The sequence below is a fragment of the Staurois parvus genome, unplaced genomic scaffold, assembly GCF_062004578.1.
Source record: "Staurois parvus isolate SC_StPar_1 unplaced genomic scaffold, SC_StPar_1.0 ptg000694l, whole genome shotgun sequence".
Lineage (NCBI taxonomy): Eukaryota > Metazoa > Chordata > Amphibia > Anura > Ranidae > Staurois > Staurois parvus.
In genome coordinates this window covers 5,833,774-5,846,437 of record NW_028318490.1, presented here as the reverse complement: position 1 = coordinate 5,846,437, position 12,664 = coordinate 5,833,774, and positions in this window count along the sequence as shown.

Below are 12,664 nucleotides of genomic sequence, written 5' to 3'. Positions count from 1 at the left end.
GTCAGACACTGATGTTGGATGAGAAGGCCTGGCTTGCAGTCTTTGCTCTAATTCATCCCAAAGGTGTTGTATTAGGTTAAGGTTAGGACTCTGTGCAGGCCAGTCAAGTTCCTCTACCCCAAACTCGCTCATCCATGTCTTTATGGACCTTGCTTTGTGCACTGGTGCGCAGTCATGTTGGAACAGGAAAGGGCCATCCCCAAACGGTTCCCACAAAGTTGGGAGCATGAAATTGTCCAAAATGTCTTGATATGCTGACGCCTTAAGAGTTCCCTTCACTGGAACTAGGGGGCCAAGCCCAACCCCTGAAAAAGAACTCTGCACCATAATCCCCCCTCTACCAAACTTTACATTTGGCACAATGCAGTCAGACTAATACCGTTCTCCTAGCAACCGCCAAACCCAGACACATCCATCGGATTGCCAGACAGAGAAGCGTGATTCGTCACTCCAGAGAACACGTCTCCACTGCTCTAGAGTCCAGTGGCAGCATGCTTTACCCCACTGCATCCGATGCTTTGCATTGCACTTGGTGATGTAAGGCTTGGATGCAGCTACTCGGCCATGGAAAAACATTCCATGAAGCTCCCTATGCACTGTTGTCTTGCTAATCTGAAGCCTACATGAAGTTCGGAGGTCTTTAGCAATTGACTCTGCAGACAGTTGGTGACTTCTGCACACTGTGCGCTTCATCATGCGCTGAGCCCGCTCTGTCATTTTACGTGGCCTACCACTTCATGGCTGAGTTGCTGTTGTTCCCAGTTGCTTTCACTTTGTTATATTATCTCTAACAGTCTACCTTGGAATATTTAGTAGCAAGGACATTTCATGGATGGACCTATTGTACAGATGGCAACCTATCATGGTACTATGCTTGAATTCACTGAGCTCCTGAGAGCGACCCATCCTTTCACAAATATTTGTAGATGCAGTCTGCATGCCTAGGTACCTGATTTTATTCACATGGAGGTGATTGGAACACCTGAATCCAATGATTTGGAGGGGTGTCCCAATACTTTTGGCAATATAGTGTATATATATATATATATATATATATATATATATATATATATATATAAAATTCTTTGCATTCCCTATTGTGACACAGGTGGCCCAGAGGGAGCTGATAAGCCTTTTCTTCCCCCTCCTGCTGCTGGTGTTGCAGTTGAATAGTTACAACGTACCATTTGTGACTGTATATACTGTTAACTGTTGCTGTTTGGTTAGTTCCATTTTTTCAGTGTTTTGCTTTTATGCATTAACTGAGGATGTACCTCCTAAACCTTCATTCTGTGGTCTACTCTTTTGAGTCTAATATAGAGGTGTTACTAAAGGATCTTGTCTCTTGCATTAATATTTCATACTGTAGAAACATGTCTGAACCTAGCGTATCAGAGGTATTGGGGTACTTGCAAGGTCAGGGCAACCATAAGGGACAAGCATTATCAAGCTGCCCCTGCGTGGGTAGCACTACACTTGCAAGGAACCTCCAGAATGTTTCACCGTTGCCTTCAGACATTCATTATTGTACCTCACTCCAGCCCTTCACGAACAAACTGCTTCCTGGCACAGACAAATATTTACAATTTTGACTCATCAGTCCAGAGCACCTGTCTGCATTTTTTTTCTGCACCTCACTTCCTATGTTTTGTGGGAATACCTGAGCTTTTTGGCCACAATTCTTCAATGAAGACCACATATGTCCAGACTTCTCGGGACAGTAGATGAGTTTACTTGGGTCCCAATTGTTTCGACCAGTGCTGTGCTGATGGCACTGCTGGACATCTTATGATGTCGAAGGGAAGTAAGCATGATGTGTTTTCATGGGCTGCATTGTTTCCTTGGCGAACCATTGTGTCTATGGCCCTCAAGGTTGCCTGTTTATGCTTCTTCAAAAGAGTTTGAATAGTACATCTTGAAACCCCAGTCTGCTTTGAAATCTTTTCCAGGGAGAGACCTTGTTGTTGCAGTATAACAACATTGTGTCTTATTGTTGTGCTCATTCTTGCTATGTTTTATGATCTGTGACATGAAACTGTCTTCCACAACTTTACCTTAGTAGCAGAGTTTGCCTGTTCTTCACCCACTTTTAAGCCTCCTACACAGCCATTTCTGTTTCAGTTAATGACTGTTATCCAACCTACATATTAAATTTATGATCATTAGCACCTGCTTGGTATGCTTGGTTAATCATACTCCTGACTCTAATCCTACAAATTCTCTGACTTTGTGCAAGTGTGGGAATTGATGCTGGTTTGAAGCCAAAGGGCAGTCACATCGAGTATTGATTTGATGAAGATTTTTCTTCTGTTCGCTCACTTTGTATTTTGTAAATTGATACAAATAAATGATTAAAATATATATTTTTGAAAGCATTCTTACTTTACAGCATTTATTCACACCCACCAATAAAGTTTGCACAGCACTGTAGGTCTACTTTAAATGATCCAAACAATTAAGTAATGGAGAGGTCCAGGAGCGCTCCCGGCATAACAGTTTCTTTATTTGCAGCATGAAAACGCTAAAAACAATTAAAATACATCTGGCCCACAACTATTTCTCATTCAGTGAGCATACTTTCTTAAGGCGTTTGGATTGAGAAAGTATGTTCATCGCATGAGAATGGTTGCTGGCCAGATGTGTTTTGTTTTTTAGCCTTTGCATGCTATGAATAAAGAAAATGATTGGCCAAGAGTGTTCCTGAGCCTCATCGTTGCATTATTGTTTCTTATTGTTTAGACATATTATCTTTATAGAGCACCATAACCCATACCTGTGCATGTGTGTAAGTGTTAATGTGCAATAATGGAATCTCCTAGGACAGCCTGACTTATTGGCAGATGTCTGCAGCCTCTTTTGGTTTTGGTTTTAAAATGATTGACACACACAAATTTTGTATTTTTATTAACTGCTACTCTGAAAGATAACTGTGCATTTTGTGAAATGAAGAAAAGAAAAAAAATAGGATTGTCCTAGAAAATTTTAAGGGTGATGATTGTGCTGTTGAAGGTTACTATAGGGCACAGCTTAACTACTTCTAATTGCTCAAATAATTTTGAAAAGTTGTTGGAAAATATCAGGGTAATGGGGCCAATGCTAACATACAATACTTTCTAGTTAGAATACAAAAAATATAATTAGCATTGTCCCAGAAAATTGTAAGGGTGATGATTTTGCTGTTTAAGGTTACTTTAGGGCATCTCTTTCTACAGCATAAGTACCTCTTATTTCTCACTGAGTTTTGACAAGTTGTTGAAATATATCTGGGTGACAGGCAGAGGTGTCCCTAGGGTTGGTGTCACCCCTCTAGAGAGGAACGAGTTTTGCTGGTGTAGCGGTAAAATGAGTATCCCGTGAAGATATGTATCCCCTGAAGCAACTGCGCATGTGCTGGTTCAGGCCAAAGAAGCTGTTCTTCGACTTTAGCACAGAGTTGCCACAGTTAACCCCTTACAGGCTGCAAACCACTGAAGCTGATCCTGTGGATGGTGTCACCCGGTGCGGCCCACACCCCCCTAGGGATGCCACTGGTGACAGGGCCAATACTTACATAAAATACATTCTAGCAAGAGTACAAACATCACACAGAGTCCCTAGATGATTGACTCCACATAAGGCATAAATGTAGAGTATTATTCTTCACACCTACACAAAAATTACATTTCACAGTTGTTCTGTTATTGAAACAGTGATGGGGCCAATATTTCCCCATTCTCATTAATAACAGGGAAAATTGAGGTAGGAAATGCCCTCAGGGCCCAATGCACTTTTTTCAGGGACTCATTGTTCAGGGAGACATACAGTATGCCCATCTATGGGTAACATATGGTTAGATTCTGTAACTGTGCATGTGTTGTCAGCTAGGATTACTGACCTGACAGGGTATGTGTGGTTGTGGGATTGAAATGTTTCACTGTTGTGACCACACTAGCTGTATATTTGTTTATTAATTTTAGGCAAGGTTATACAAAGAGTACAAAAATGCACAAAAAGAAAAACAATAAACAAAAGAAAACAAGATAATACAACCCTTCAGCACTAATGTGCTTAGCAAGAAAATAAGCAAGTGCCCCACTCCACACTCCACCAAAATTGAGAATACATAATACAAGTATTAATTGGCTCTTAATGCCACAAGGGGCATACCACAATGATAGCTATACAAAAAACAAATACTTAGTTTCAAATGCAACCTGCTGTGTAGAATACTTACATTTCTCCTTATTTTAGCAATATTCACTATGCTGCCCCACCTGACACAGTACAGCCTCCACTCCTTGCTGGGTTCTCTACTTATTTTGCATGCGCATTGCAGCCCCATTCATTCCTATGGAGGAGCTGTGCTCTATGATGGCCTCTAACCACCCAAAAGAGTACAGCTCCTACATAGGCAGCAGCTCCACAGACAAAATAAAAAAAATACATGCTCTGTCAGGGGAATTGTATGAGTGGTTGTATGCGAAGCTATATGCATCACCTTCTCAGCTCCAGACATCCTCGGGAATGAGAGTCGGGCTCTAAATATACCAGTCCAGGCATTTGGATGGATCCCGATCCCAGGATCTTTTCAGAGAAAAACTCCAGGTTTGAATACTTTTACCTAGTTACATTGATCCAACTTAGCACAATGTAACTATGCATATATATACCTGTTGGATCTCCCTGGAAGATGGAAATCGCTGTAGCAGGCTTCCCTATTACAGTGATCTTCAACAACTTCCAGGTCCCATGCTGAGTGGCTACACTCATGAATTCTGGACTCAGCAGGGGTGCCATTAAAATAATGCTTTGCATTTTCTCAATGAATGCAAAGCATTCTCTGAGTGTGACATCTCTGCCCCGCTTCTCCATCTCATCCAATCAAAGAAAGTTTTTCATTCATTAACCTGTTAGCGCCGGCGCCTCCCGGACCTTTGAATTTCAGAAGCTGGGAGGCGGGCGGGGTTTTAGGGTCATGTGACCGCTGTGATTCGTTGTCACAGCGGTCACTTGATCAGAAAATCTCTTCTTTCGATTGGGGCCTTTCCGTGAGTCACGGACATATGTGCTGGGAGCGCGCAGGGCACGGGCTCTAAGCACAGATGTATTTTCTAATACAAATATGCGGTTGCTCGGCATCAAGGCCCAGACGCGGAGAGGCCGCATATTTGCGTGCACTCGGCCTCAAGGGGTTAAGAAAATGCAGTGCGATCTCTGAATGGCACCTATACCAAAAAGGCAATCTCCCCTATTCACAATGCAGAAGGGCAGCTGATTGGCACAGGACCCAGCAGCTAGTGAAGATCACTGCAGTAGTAGTGCCTGTTACAGTGATTTCCAGCTTCTATTCTATTACATTGGTCTAAGCCTAGTTACATTGTAACTGCTATGTAAAAATATCCATATCTGGAATTCTTCTTTAACAGATTCCTTCATCCATGCTACACAGCCTGCATGAACAAATCTCTGTGGCTATTTTATTTTAATAGCCAGCTCTGTCAGTTGTCAAAATACCTGAGCAGCATCTGCATCTAAATGGATGCAGCCCCTGTTTATCCCAAAATTTTCCAGCAGGCTCCTGGGACAAAAGTTGGTCAAACAACTGACTTTTGTCAATCGGAATGGGGACAGCTGAGCCTCCCACTGAGGGAGTTTTTATACGGTTCCTCAGGAAATGGTTGAAATCCGCACAGTACATGGTCAGCTTTATGCTGGCCATATATGGGTCGATATGTGACTGATTTTTAATCAGAAAATTGGACATAAGAATAATTGGTCTGTTACTGGGTCAATGGCACCAGACAATTTTTGTGGCTCTTTTCAGTGATCGGCGTGTAGGAAAATTCATGAAAAACGACCGATTTTCAACTCAATGATGGTTGGTTGGCAGATTTTTGAAATAATTGATGGCACCATCGGATTACCGAGCGAACAACATTTCAGAATTCAACCCATGTATGGCCTGCATTACTCTCAGATCTCTACAACATTAAAGGCTGATCATTCTGATAAAAACTAGGAGGGATCCTTGAGATAAAACAGGTAGTGAGCAGAGGACACTGAACAACTCTGACCAAAATATGAGAAGTCCATTCACTTTTCATCTGAAGCTCCACATTTACAGGGGGCACTGCAAGGCCATCAAGATAAGTGATACGGTAATTATATTCCCTAAAGGGAGGTTTACATATTATTAGATTTACAAGAGCCAAAGATTATATAACCTTGCAATGATCTGCACACAAAAACTGGATATTTAATATTCCTTGGTCGTCAGAGTCATTGTTGTGCAAGATGTGTGAAGATAAAGATAAGCAGAATATTCTCCCTAGAAAATATTTTAAATTATTTTAACACACTGAAAACTATACACTTATTACATCTGTCTTCCCAGCTCACATCATATTCTGGGCTCAGAGCCTGGAAGATTTCTAACACAAATGGCTCTGTGCAGGGCCATTGTCAAGAAACTGATTGGACAAGTTGCTGGATCTAGTTGATGGAAAGCACAATTCTCTTGAGAGCCGGAAAGCCTTTTACATAGAATTGCCCAATATTGGACCTTTTCAATGCAACATAAAATGATCCATTCCAAAACACTTGGATGATAGACTGACTGTTTGGCCTACACTAAGTAGATTCAAACATCTGTTATGATGTCCTTTCACTGTATGAAAATCAAAATGTGGTATTATAAAAGAAAGGGCTTATTTTTAAATGAGCAGTTTTATCGCACAGAGTAGATGCATAGCCATTTTAGCATTACTGTGGAAAACAATTCCTGACCCTCAAAAGCAATTGGATATCTCCCTGAATCAACATTCTTCTTTGCATGATTAGTCATAATAGGTGTTAGGAGGGGAGAGGGAGCATTTTTAAGACTAGACAGGTAAAGGCCACATTTCACTTAAATGGAACTTAACCCCTTCGCGTTGGCGCCTCCTGGCCCTTTAAGGGGTGTTTGACGCCGGGAGGTGGGACGGGGTTTAGGGTCATGTGACCGCCATGATCAGCTGTCATGGTGGTCACATGTTCGGGAGGAGGGATCAGGACCTTTCCATGGGATGCCGACACATGTGCTGGGAGCATGCAGGGCGTGTGCTATCAGCACGTTTGTTTACAAATGGTATGCAAATATGCGGCTGCTCGGTATCAAGGCCCAGCCGCCGAGAGGCAGCATTATTTTTATTATTATACAGTATTTATAAAGCGCCAACAGGTCACTCAGTGCTGTACATTACAAAGGGGGACAGAACATGCGACAGTACAGTAACAATACAATGCGATACACGAGCAGTTCGAGGGCCCTGCTCTTTCGAGCTTACAATCTAGGAGGGCCGCATACTTGTGTACACTCAACGTGAAGAGGTTAAGTCTGCTATACTCACCTTCACCCCAGCAATGTGATGTCTGTGTATTCCTTAACTGGTGCCAACATCTTTACCCAGTCTTCTTCTGGGTTGGGCATCTTTGGCCATCTTGACAGACCAGCCCAAGGTGATGGGAGTTAATTCATTCTGGCAACCATTCTGGCACAGGCATGCCAAGAATATACACTGACCTGCACATTGCATAAGCCCATTTATGACTAGTTCTATTTTTTCATGTTCAAAAGATTTTATTAGGGTTTACAGACAAAACAGTAAGTATAAAAGCTGTTGAAGCACAAAAGGACATGGAACTAGCAAACACAAAGAGCTGGAATCTCATGGATCAAGCCTAATATACATATAACATTAAAAAAAAATAAAAAAAAATAGAAAACTGCGCAAGTGATCGAATAGCAAAAAACCAATATAATTATATGAAAAAATCAGCAAGCACACTAAGTGATATTAACCAAGTTAGAAACTTTTTCAAACAGACTGTGCTGAACTATACAAATAAAATTAAAAGGAAAGTTGTGAAAAAAAGAGAAATAGTGTCCTATATCTTAACCTCCTTGGCGGTATTCCCGAGTGTAGCTCGGGGTAACATTTCAGTACCAAAAGCGGTAACCCCGAGCTACACTCGGGAATACCATGCGGCACTGCTCCGGCATGTGTTCTTCACTTACCTTACCCTGCGCTCCCACGATGTGTCCCCTGCAGCGTCCCCCGGCCATCTCGTCCGGCTTCTGTGTCCTGTCCCTGTGACGTCTGGACGTACGGGCGCCGCCGCCGGCGGCGGCGGGAAATTTAAAAATTTTAAAAAATGTCATTTTTTTTTTTTTTTCATTTTACACAGTAAAACATTGCTGTTTCAACCCATTTCACATACATTTTGTCCCTAGTACTTTGTCCTGCGCCCTGCCTGCATTTTTACTGTTCTTTCTGCCTGGAAACTGAGAAATGTCCATGGCGTCCAAAAAGTGTCCCTTTAGGTCAAAAGCGGTTTAAATCAGCTAGAGAACAGCGATAGTAAATCAGAACCACTTGCAGAATTGAGTGATAATGATTCGTGGGGGAAATTCGTCATCAGAAACTGAAAACGATTTTGCGACTGAGCTCAGCAATGTGCGAACTTGGCGCTCTATTTCACATTTCAGTGTTTTTGGTTTGATTATATTATTGAATTAAATTTTTTATTATTTTTATATTATTTTTATGATTATTTATTCAATTATAATTTATGATTTTGTGTTTCAAATTTTATCCTACCCGGGATGTTTACTAGACTCTTGTTCGGACAGATTTCAGTGAGTTTTTCCTAAAAATTACAGCCTACAATAAAAAAAATACATATTTCCATGCAAAAAAATGGTACCGCTTTCAGCACCAAAAATCTGAAATAATCATACCGCCAGGGAGGTTAAAGTCCATACGATGAACTTGATTTTCCACCATAGAATACCATGAATAAGTGTATCCACCACCATAAAGACAAACCATCACCAAGAATAAATACGTGGAGGCTTACCAAAAAAACATGACCTCCATGAGAAATAGAAAGGTCATATCACAGATGGTAAAAGGCTCCTTGGCACTTGGTGAAGCACATCACATGAAAGTAGATCAAATGTTAACATACCAACAGATGTTAAATGGACCTTCCAGTGGTGGAGGGGACCCCAAAGCTGCTGCACAGAACCTCCTTAGGTACCAAACCTTCAGGTAGTAGTCACTCAAAAGAAAGCAGTAAGGAGACCCACACTCCACACAGTGTGAACCAGATTATAAAATTTAATAAAGATTAAAATTGCACTTAGAACAAAGATAAAATACAACGCTGTTTTGTCACATTCAAATGTTAGATCCAAACTGTGATGACATCACGAGTGTGGCCCCACACTGACTTGTTTCATCAGATATGACGTTCTCAAAGCACTGGAGTCGCTTGCAAAGTCATCAATGGTAAATCGTCCAGGGGTTACAAAAAAAACAAAAAACAAATTTCCATGTATATGCTTCCTAATCCCATCAAGTTGGCCTTTTGCTATGTGTGATATGACTATTATTTTATTGTTCTATTAATCTAGGAGGTCATGGTTTTTTGATAAGCTTCCATGTATTTATTCCTTGTGCCAGTTTGCCTTAATGGTGGTGGAAACACCTATTCATGGTATTCTATGGTGAAAAATCAAGTTCATCATATGAATGTTAAGATATAAAAGGGAACTTTTTCTCTTTTGTCACAAATGTCACTTTATTGTATGTGTTTAGTGCAGCAGTCTGTTTTAAATATGAACATTCTTACCATCTACAACCGAATGATTCAGTTTCACAAAACAGGTGAAAATTGGTGAAAGTCTAACATCATAGGAAGCTTGTGTATGAACAGAAAGTAAGAAATCGTAAGAAAGAGAGAGGGGGAAGAGAGGGAGGCAGAGAAGAAAGGGGGAGAATAGAAGGTATAGGCCGGGATGGGAAGGAGAGAGAGTCCCGGGGGTCCGTGTGCAGGAGGCATGGAAGGAATGTAAACCTATTGCTAAGGTTCTAGCAACATGGAGTCAAATTTGGCAGGTAGAAATCACTCTATCCAAGGTTTACCAGACTATAGTATATTTTGCGTCAGTCATATAGGGTGGTTTTGATTTTTCCATGTATCATAGCTTGTGTGACACGGATTTTAACTTCAAGTATCCATATGGAAGAAAAATATATTTGAAATATATTTTAAAAATATACTTCCCAAATATATTGCCATATATTTGAAATGCTAAAATATTGGCCATATTCAATATATTTCAAAATATATTTCAATAAATATAGATATATATACTGCATGTTGGAATGCGTTTTTATTACAAATTATATGAAAAATATTTTTAAAAATACATGTCAAACATACTGTATGTCTTTAAAAATATAAATCTACATTTTTGGAATGCATTTACAAATATATGTAAAGATATATGTTAAAATAACTTTTTTGTATGTTAAAACAAAATCTGAAAAATATATTAAAAAAAATATATTTTTAAAAATATATTTTTTTTTATAAATTCTTCAGACTTTTTCTAACATATAAAAAAGTAATTTTAACACATATTTTTACATATATTTGTAAATGCATTACAAAAATGTAAATTTGTATTTTTAATATTTTTAAAGACATACAGTATATTTGAAATGTATTTTTTAAATATTTTTCATATATTTTGTAATAAAAACGCATTTCAACATGCAGTATATATATATTTATTTAAATATATTTTGAAATATATTGAATATGGCCAAAATTGTAGCATTTCAAATATATGGCAATATATTTGGGAAGGATATTTTAAAAATATATTTCAAATATATTTTTCTTCCATGTGGGTATGTTTGGAGTCAGGAATTTCCAGGCCAATGCAATTGTTTACTTTGCTGCAGCTGTGATAAGCAGAAGGAGTTTAAATTGTCCTGCAGTAATGTCTAGGGGGTCGCAGGGTTAGGGTAGCTACTGAGGGGTCAGAATTGATGTTTGCCCAAGGTGGATAAAATAGTAAAAAGTCAGTCTATGACTGGTTCTCTTTAATACTTACAACACACATTGCAGGTAGGAAGACAAAAGGTGGAAACATTGCACATCGAAACCCAACCACTATATAAAGAGGTAAAGATACGGCTTCAGCCTGAACGTCTCCTGGTTATGCTTCTCTGACATGTTTTGTCCTGCCTACAGGGTTTAATCATAGACAGAGTTCTTGATTAAGCCCCATAGGCGGGAGGAAACATGTATAACAGTCCATGGCAATCTTAGAACAAGACAGGCAGAACAGGCCTGGACCATAGGCATAATAAAACATTCCAAAACAAGCAAAGAGACAACATGTCATAACATGTTACCATGCTGTCCGAAACCATATCTTTACCTCTCTATACAGTGTCTGGGTTCCGGTGTACAACCTTTAACCCTTTCGCTGCCAGAGCTGTTTTTGCATTTTTTGCACACATGTTTAAAAAATAATTTTAGGCCTGAGGATTACACAAAACCTCCAAACATTATATATTTTCTGAAAGCAGATACCATAGAAAAAAAAATAGTGGTAGTTCCAATTTTTTATGTCACACAATATTATTGCAAAGGTCTAGGAAATGCAAAATTTCAGTAAAAATCACACTAAAGTGAATTTTAGGGCAAACAAACACAATTAAATTACCTACATTATTTGTCAAATGTAAAAGACAAGGTTGTGCAAAGTATACAGATACCCAACATCCCAAATCTTAACCTGTTCGTGCCGGCACCTCCCGGCCCTTTAAGAGTTTCAGAAGCTGGGAGGCAGGGCGGGGTTTAGGGTCATGTGACCAGATTTACACGTTGTCACATGATCGGGAAAAGTCCCGATCGAAAGAGGAGATCGGGACCTCTCCGTGAGTACTGGACATGTGTGCTGGGAGCGTGCAGGGCACGCGCTCTCAGCACATATGTTCTTTTTTAATAGAATGCAATGTTCGGCTGCTCGGTGTCTAGACCCAGACGCCGGGAGGCCGCACATTTGCGTTCAGCCGGCGTGAAGAGATTAAATTTGTGTGCGCCTATGAAATGGTGACAAACTTGAGTACTCTATATTTTCTATAGACAACTCTTGAAAAGCCCCTATAGGTCATCAGTCTAGCATGATGGAGGAGGTCTGGTGCTAGAATCATTGCTCTCACTCCAGCATGCGCGGCGATATGTAACATGTACAACGCAGTGTACTTTTTAACATGTAGACTCCCCGACGTGTGCTTTTAAGTTCATATGTGCGTATATCTGGGGGTGGGGAGCCTCAAAATTTTTTTGGGGGGTTTATGTGCTTTAGCGTAACTTTATTTTTTTTACAAAAGAAAAAAATTTTTTTTTTCTTGCTCTGGACTGCATGTGGTGTGAACTGGCCCTAAAACTACACTAAAAGAATGCAATTAAACAATTACACTTGGTATGGTTCACCCAATATTGAAATGTAATTTTGTTCAGACTCTGATGTATTAATGATAGTGCCAAGGTATTTACAAAAAAAAACAAACACCCACTTAGTGAATTTTGTCCAGTCCATCAAGAACCAGCTCAAATTTGTATCGTGTATGGGCAGTGTACATAGTCTGGCTGAAAAAAGACAAAAGTCCATCCAGTTCAACCATAGAAAAAAAAAAGTTATAATCCTATACCCACAGTTGATCCAGAATAAGGCAAAAAAAAACCCCAGTAAAGCATGATCCAATTTGCTCCTGCAGGGAAAAAAATTCCTTCCTTATCCCCCAAGAGGCAGTTGGATATTCCCTGGATCAACTTTACC